This window comes from Gorilla gorilla, chromosome 19 (assembly GCF_029281585.2).
Source record: "Gorilla gorilla gorilla isolate KB3781 chromosome 19, NHGRI_mGorGor1-v2.1_pri, whole genome shotgun sequence".
NCBI lineage: Eukaryota > Metazoa > Chordata > Mammalia > Primates > Hominidae > Gorilla > Gorilla gorilla.
This window is the reverse complement of record NC_073243.2, coordinates 23,143,501-23,151,359: the sequence shown is the minus strand read 5'-3', so window position 1 is coordinate 23,151,359 and position 7,859 is coordinate 23,143,501.

The following is a 7,859-nucleotide window of genomic DNA, read 5'->3' as shown; positions in this document are numbered from 1 at the left end:
GCCTATAATCCCAGCACTTTGGGAGGCCGAGGCAGGTGGATCACTTGAGGTCAGGAGTTTGAGACCAGCCTGACCAGCATGGTGAAGTCCCGTCTCTACTAAAAATACAAAAATTAGCCGGGGGTGGTGGAGTGCACCTGTAATCCCAGCTGCTCAGGAGGCTGAGGCAAGAGAATCACCTGAACCTGGGAAGCGGAGTTTGCAGTGAGCCAATATCGCGCCACTGCACTCCAGCCTAAGCAACAAAGTGAGACTCCATCTCAAAAAACAAAAAAAGAAAAGAAAAATGGTTATAGGGCAGCATGGGGTTATAAAAATGCTATAAAGAACATCAACATTAACAAAAAAATTGGCAATTGACAAAATTGGAATATCACAGGAGATTCAAAAGAGTATAAAGTTATAAAGTTAATAATGGTAGTGTAGTTATGTTAGACTATCTCTGTTCATAGGAAATACACACTGAAGTATTTAATGGTAAAGCATCATGTATATAACTGACCCTCAAGCAGTCCAGAAAAAATATATATTAGATATGATATATGGTATGTTTTATATATTATCTATTTCAAATGATAAACAAATGGGGTAAAATGCTAACAATAGGTGAATCTGGGTAAACAGCCTGTGAGTGTTCTTTGCATATTTTTTATTTTTGCAACATTTTTTAAGTTTGAAATTATTTCCAAATAAAAAGTTAATTAAAAATTTTAGATTATAGAATTCAAAGAAAGTAGATCTGCTCTGAAGAAAGAACAAAGAAAAAAATAAGAAAATAGAAAAATTTAAAAAGAGCAGAAATTTTTAAGAGAAAAAAAGACATAGATTGAAAAGACATCTTTATCAATTCAGGGTAGGAATGGATTTATTAAACAAGACACATAGGCTGGGCACGGTGGCTCATGCCACTCCCAGCACTTTGGGAGGCAGAGGCTGGCGGATCATATATATATATGGCAAAATATTAACATCTGTTAGTTTTTGGTGGTAAACAATCGCTATATGTAGGGATTTTCTGTATGCTTGAAATGTTTTCTAATTTAAATTAAAAAAAATTTGTAAACAAAAATTTAGATGTCTGACCTGTAGCAGACTTCCAAAATCCAGTAGACATCAATGTTCGTTTCTACAGTGCTGTGCTTCTTACCTTCCATAAGAGTTACCTCCCCACATCTCCTGTCTTCTGACTCAGCATCTCTACATGAAATTGTGGAAACTCCAGCCAACTCTTTCATTTCACACTTGATGAGAATGAGGTCCAGAGACCAATTTGGTTAAATTGACAATCTCCCAATTTTCCTCTAGGGTCCATGGACAGATGGGTAATATAGATGAAGATGAAGGGGGGATTTTTAAAATCTTTTTTTGTCATAAAATATACTTAACATAAAATTTACCGCTTTAACTTTTTTTTTTTTTTTTTTGAGACAGAGTCTCGCTCAGCTGCCCAGGATGGAGTGCAGTGGTGTGATCTTGGCTCACTGCAACCTCCGCCCCCCGGGTTCAAGCGATTCTCCTGCCTCAGCCTCCCGAGTAGCTGGGATTACAGGCACCCGCCATCATGCCCAGCTAATTTTTGTATTTTTAGTAGAGACGGGATTGCACTATGTTGGCCAGATTGGTCTCAAACTCCTGACTTCAGGTGATCCGCCCACCCCGGCCTCCCAAAGTGCTGGGATTACAGGCGTGAGCCACCGTGCCCAGTCTCCCCACTTTAACATTTTTTAAGTGTACAATTCAGTGGCATTAAGTAAATTCATATTGTTGTGCAACCATCACCACTGTCCATCTCCAGAACTTTTCCATCTTACCCAATTGAAACTCTGTGCCCATTAAATACTAGCTCCCCATTTCCCCTCCCTCCAGCCCCCAGAAACCACTGTTCTTATTTTTTTTTCTTTTTATTTTTTAGAGACCGGGTCTTGCACTGTTGCCCAGGCTGGAGTACAATGGCACGATCTCAGCTCACTATAGCCTCAACCTCCTGGGCTCACGCAATCCTCCCACCTCAGCCTCCCAAGCAGCTAGGATCACAGGCATGTGCCACTATGCCTGGCTAATTTTTTGAAATTTGGCAGAGATGAGGGTCTCACTATGTTGCCCAGGCTGGTCTCCAACTCCTGGGCTCAAGTAATCCTCCCACCTCAGCCTCCCAATGTGCTGGGATTACAGGTGTGAGCCATTGCCCCTGGCCCATCATTCTTTCTGTCTCTATGAATTTGACTACTTTAGCTACCTCACATAAGTAGAATCATACAGTATTTGTCCTTTTGTGTCTGTTTATTTCACTTAGCACGATGTTTTCAAGGTTTATCCTATGCTGTAACGTATCAGAGGTTCATTCCTTTTTTTTTTTTTTTTTTTTTTTTTGAGACAGAGTTTCACTCTGTCACCCCAGGCTGGAGTGCAGTGGGGCAATCTCGGTTCACTGCAACCTCAGCCTCCTGGGTTCAAAGCAATTCGCATGCCGCAGCCTCCCGAGTAGCTGCGACTACAGACATGCATCACCATGCCTGGCTAATTTTTGTATTTTTAGTAGAAACGGGGTTTCACCATGTTGGCCAGGCTGGTCTCAAACCCCTGACCTCAGGTGATCCTCTTGCCTTGGCCTCCGAAAGTGCTGGGATTACAGGTGTGAGCCACCAAGCCCCACCTCACTCCTTTTTAAGGTTAAATAATATTCCATTGTATGTACAGTATATACCACATTTTATTTACCCATTCATTCTTCTGTGGACACTTGGCTTGCTTCCACCTCTTGGTCTCTGAGTCCCTTCCTTCAGTTGTTTTGGGTATATACCTAGAAGTGGGATTGCTGGATCATATAATTCTTTTTTCAAATAAATATTTTATTTTATTTTATTTTATTTTTTGTGGCAGGGTTTCACTCTGTCACCCAGGCTGGAAGGCAGTGGCTTGACCTCGGCTCACTGCAGCCTCCGTTTTCCAGGTCCAAGTGATTCTCCTGCCTCAGCCTCCCGAGTAGCTGGGACTACAGGCAGGCGCCACCACACCAGGCTAATTTTTGTATTTTTGGTAGAGACGGGGTTTCACCATGTTGGCCAGGCTGGTCTCGAACTCCTGACCTCAAGCAATCCACCCACCTTGGCCTCCCAAAGTGCTGAGATTATAGGTGTGAGCCACCGTGCCTGGCCTGGATCATATAATTCTATGCTTGATTGTTTGAGGAACTGACACACTGTTTTCTGCAGAGCCTGTACCATTTTATACTCAAGGAGTGGACTATTTTAAATCCATTCTAGTCCTCACGCCAAGGTTGCACAGCCAGCCTCCTGCCACCGCACTGCTTCTCACTTCCAGTGGCCCACACCAGAGCTTGTTTGTTGCTTACTGCTAAATTTCGATTCCATCTGTAAGGTACTGAAACAAAACATGCCGTCTTACATAAAGGGTGGCGCCAAATCTTAAAGTAGCAGCTGGCTGGAGTTACCAGAGGACAGAATTATATTTAAATCCAACTCCTGTACTATAAATAGCCTCAGCTGCAGGTGGCGCTCCCTCTCTGGAAGGTCTTGGTTTTGCTCTGTCTAGAGGCAAAGGGTATAAAGCTCTTTCTTCTGAGATTTTTAGTCCCTTCCCTGCCCCTCAATAAAGTCACGAAATTTGGAGGAGTTGACAGAAGGAATTAGAAGTTTCTGTTTGTGGAATCACTGCAGCAGCAGATAAGGAAAAACTATTCCTTGAAGCAAAACAACTTTTGAAACCAATTTGGCCTGAATCTCACCGTAGGAAACAAGTCCTGGGGGTCTGATCAAAAACAAAACAAAACAAAACAAAACAAAACAAAACAAAACAAAACAAAACTTCAAGTTAGAAACACTGAATCCGAACTAGAGGGTAAAAATCAGGATTCCATTAAACTACAGTTTGTAATAGTTAAAGAATAGTGTGGAGGAAACAGAAATATATCATTTTTTCACTATTAAATATTAAAACGGGTTGGGCACAGTGGCTCACATCTGTAATAAAGTATGCAAAAATGTGTAAGCAAAAATAAAAGACTTTTGAAGATAACCACTGTAAATAGCTTTTAAAAATGCATATATGAGAAAATAGATTAACTTTTTTTTTTTTTTTTTTTGACATGCAGTCTCACTGTGTCACCAGGCTGGAGTGCAGTGGTGTGATCTTGGCTCACTGCAACCTCTGCCTCCCGGGTTCAAGCAATTCTCCTGCCTCAGCCTCTCAAGTAGCTGGAACTACAGGTGTGCGCCACCACACCCAGCTAATTTTTTTTTGTATTTTTAGTAGAGACGGGGTTTCACCATGTTGCCCAGGATGGTCTCGACCTCTTGACCTTGTGATCCACCTGCCTCGGCCTCCTAAAGTGCTGGGATTACAGGTGTGAGCCACCACGCCCAGCCGAAAATAGATAATTTTATGTACTATTTTACAATCTGCTTCCCTCCTTAAAATATTTTATATTTGTTTTATGAAAATATAATACAATTACATCGTTCAAAAATAAAATAAACAAAAAAGAATATACAGTGAAAATGCTCCCTACCACGCGTGTTCCCTGTCAGCCCACTTCCCCCAAAGGGAGAGCCACAGGTAGATTCTCATACGTTTTGTGGCGCTCCTTGGGCATACGCGAGCAATAAGAATCTATTTTCTTCTAGTCACCTTTTTACATAAAAGATAACACTGTTCTGTACCTTGCTATTTTATTTCAACAATATCTTGGAGGTCTTGTTTCTTGTTTCATAGAGAGCTGATCATAGCTGCATAGATTCCATTGAATCGCAGAACTGTAACCTGGTTACTCTTTGCTATTGCTGCTCCGATGAATACCTTGTACAAGCCTCATTTTGCATATATCTAAGTACATCTACAGGCAAATTGCCTGGGTAAATGCACTGTAATTTGGAGAGATGTTGCCAAATTGTCCCCTCTAGGGATTATGCCAATTTACACTAGTACCAGCAATGACTTAGAGTGTCTTGTTGCCCACAGCCTGGATTCAGAGTGTGTTTTTAATTTCTCCAATTTGATATTTGAAAAAGAAAAATGGCATCCAAGGGAAAAAAAAGTATCATGGTGTAGTTTACATTTGTGTTTCTCTTCTGAGTGAGGCTGAACATATTTTCATGTTTACAGGCCTTTTGCATATCTTTTTTGAGAACTGTCTGTTTATATCTTTTGCTCACTTTTCTATTGGGTTATTGGTCTTTTTCTTATCAATTTTTAGATCTCTTTATGTGTTAGGAGGATACACATTTGTGATATGATTTGAAAAAAAAAAAATCCCAGTTGATGTGTCTACTCTTTGCTTATAATGTGAGTGTGTTTTTGCCAAGTACATTTTCAAATGCAGTCTTTTAAAATTTTTAAATGCCGTTTGGATTTTAAATCACTATCAGAAAAGCAAAAGCTACAAACACATTCTCCAATGTTTTCTTCATTCTTCAAGGACTTACAGTTTCACTTTTACATTTAAATCTGTGACCCCTTTGGAATTTATCCTGATGTGAGGAGTCCGGTGTGGATCGAATTTTATTTTCATCTGCCTGGTTCCCAGCTGTCCCATTACTATTCAGTGAATAATTCATTTCTCCTCATATCATCATAAAGAACAATCCTGAATGTATCTGCATGTATTTCTGGATTTTCTGCTCTGTTCCCTTGGTCAGTCTGTCTAATATGAACCACTACTATACTATTTTCATTACTGAAGTATTATAATATTTTTAATTCATTTACAGAGCTACTCCCCATCCTCTGCCTCATTGCTCCTCCTTTCCAGAATTTTCCTGATAATTCTTATGCATTAATTTTTATATTGTCTTTTTAATCATCTTCCTAATTTTTAAAAAGTCATTGGCACTTTCTTTGTTATTGTGTTAAACTTATAAATTAATTTATGGAAAATTTACATTTTAGGATGTTGAGTCTTTCTGGGCAAGACTACTATTTGTTGAAGCCTACTTTTGTACCCTTCTGTAGTGTTTTTACCTTTTCTTTAAGTGAGTTTGATGTATTTCTTGTTACTTTTTTCTTTTTTTACTGTATTTTTCTTTTCTTTTTTTTTCTTTTTTTATTTCCAAATCCCCAGAACCTGTGAATCGTGTTAAGTTTATTAAAAAGGATTTTATCTTTTATATTGCTCTTGTAGGTCCTTTTCTTCTATTATATCTTCTAACTGGTTGTTGAGTATTAGTTTCTATTTTTCCCTTTATTACATGTCTTGGACGTTTTCCATGTTCTTAGATATAGATTTACTTCATTTTATTCAATAATGTTTCGCCATTTGAATGTAAGGATCTTGAGATGGAAAGATTATCCTGGATTATCTGGGTGGGCCCTCAATGTAATCACAAGCGTCCTTATAAGAGGGAGATTGGACACACAAAGCAAAGCAACACTGAAGCAGGATGCTGCGCTGCTGGAGGACAGGAACCAAGGGACGCAAGAAATGTGACGCCGGGAGCTGGAAATGGATGGGAAATGGATTCTCCAGAGACAGCAAGGCCCTGCCAACAACCGGATTTGGGCCCAGTGAAACTGAATTCGGACTTCCGACTTCCAGAACTGTAAGAGAGTAAACGTGTGTTGTTTCAGTCACCAAGTTTGTGATAATCCGTTACAGCAGTCAGGGTCAATGGATACGCGGGTCTTTCATCCCTTTCGTGCATGCTGCATGGTACACCTAAAAACGCAGACTCGGCCGGGTGGGGAGGCTGTTGCCTATAATCCCAGCACTTTGAGAGGCCGAGGCGGGCGGATCACGAGGTGAAGAGATCGAGACCATCCTGGCTAACACGGTGAAATCACGTCTCTACTAAAAATACAAACAATTAGCCGGGCGTGGTGGCATGTGCCTGTAGTCCCAGCTACTGGGGAGGCTGAGGCAGGAGAATCCCTTGAACCCGGGAAGCAGAGGTTGCAGTGAGCCGACATCGTGCCACTGCACTCCAGCCTGGGCAACAAGAGCGAAACTCCATCTCAAAACGAAGACAAAACAATCAAAAAAACGCAGACTCGGGCCTGATAGGAGAGTGGGAACCACAGACTATCAGGAAGGTTCTCTTCCCAAAGAGGGTAAATCTGTCATCAAATGTATTTAATATAAAGTCCCCAATAATACAGTACATTTTAGGCTCAATTTCCCATGATGCATTCCCAGGATTTTGTGTATTTTGTTTCTTTCCTTAACAACTAGAATGCAGTCTGCCAGGTCCTTTAGCTTAAAGCCAGTGAACACCCTGTTGTAGGTAAATCTTTTCTATTTGTCTCAATTATATGAAGTCTTAATAGTTATGCTTTCACTATTCCCATTTCTCATAAGATAAATATTCCAAAAAAATGGTAAGAAGCCTTGCTCTACAGATGAGGATGTAACCACAATGGAAAGTGAGGCTGGCTGACAGGACCACTGTGTGATCCCTCCAAATATGTATTTATCAGCATATGTTCAAAAACCTGAAGTCACCATGGAATGTAGCTATGAGATTTTAAAGTTGAATGTAGTAAAGTTAAGGAACCTGAAGAAGGTTCCACGATTGGGGATGACATCCAAGTAGCAGTGATATAGGAGGCAGGACTTGACTCCAGAGGTGGGGCTTGGATTCTGGACCAGATTGAAGACTAGCTGAAACACGGAAGAGGTGAGAACACCACTCCATAAGACACGCCCACCAGTGCCATGTCAGTTTACCATTGCCATGGCAACACCCAGAAGTTACTACCCCTTTCCATGGCAACAACTCAACAACCCAGAAGTTACCAACCTTTTTCTAGAAATTTTTGCATATCCACCCCTTGCCACCAGCTTGCCCTTGAATTCTTTCTTGGGTGAAGCCAAGAACCCTCCCTGGCTAAGCCTCAATTTTGGGGCT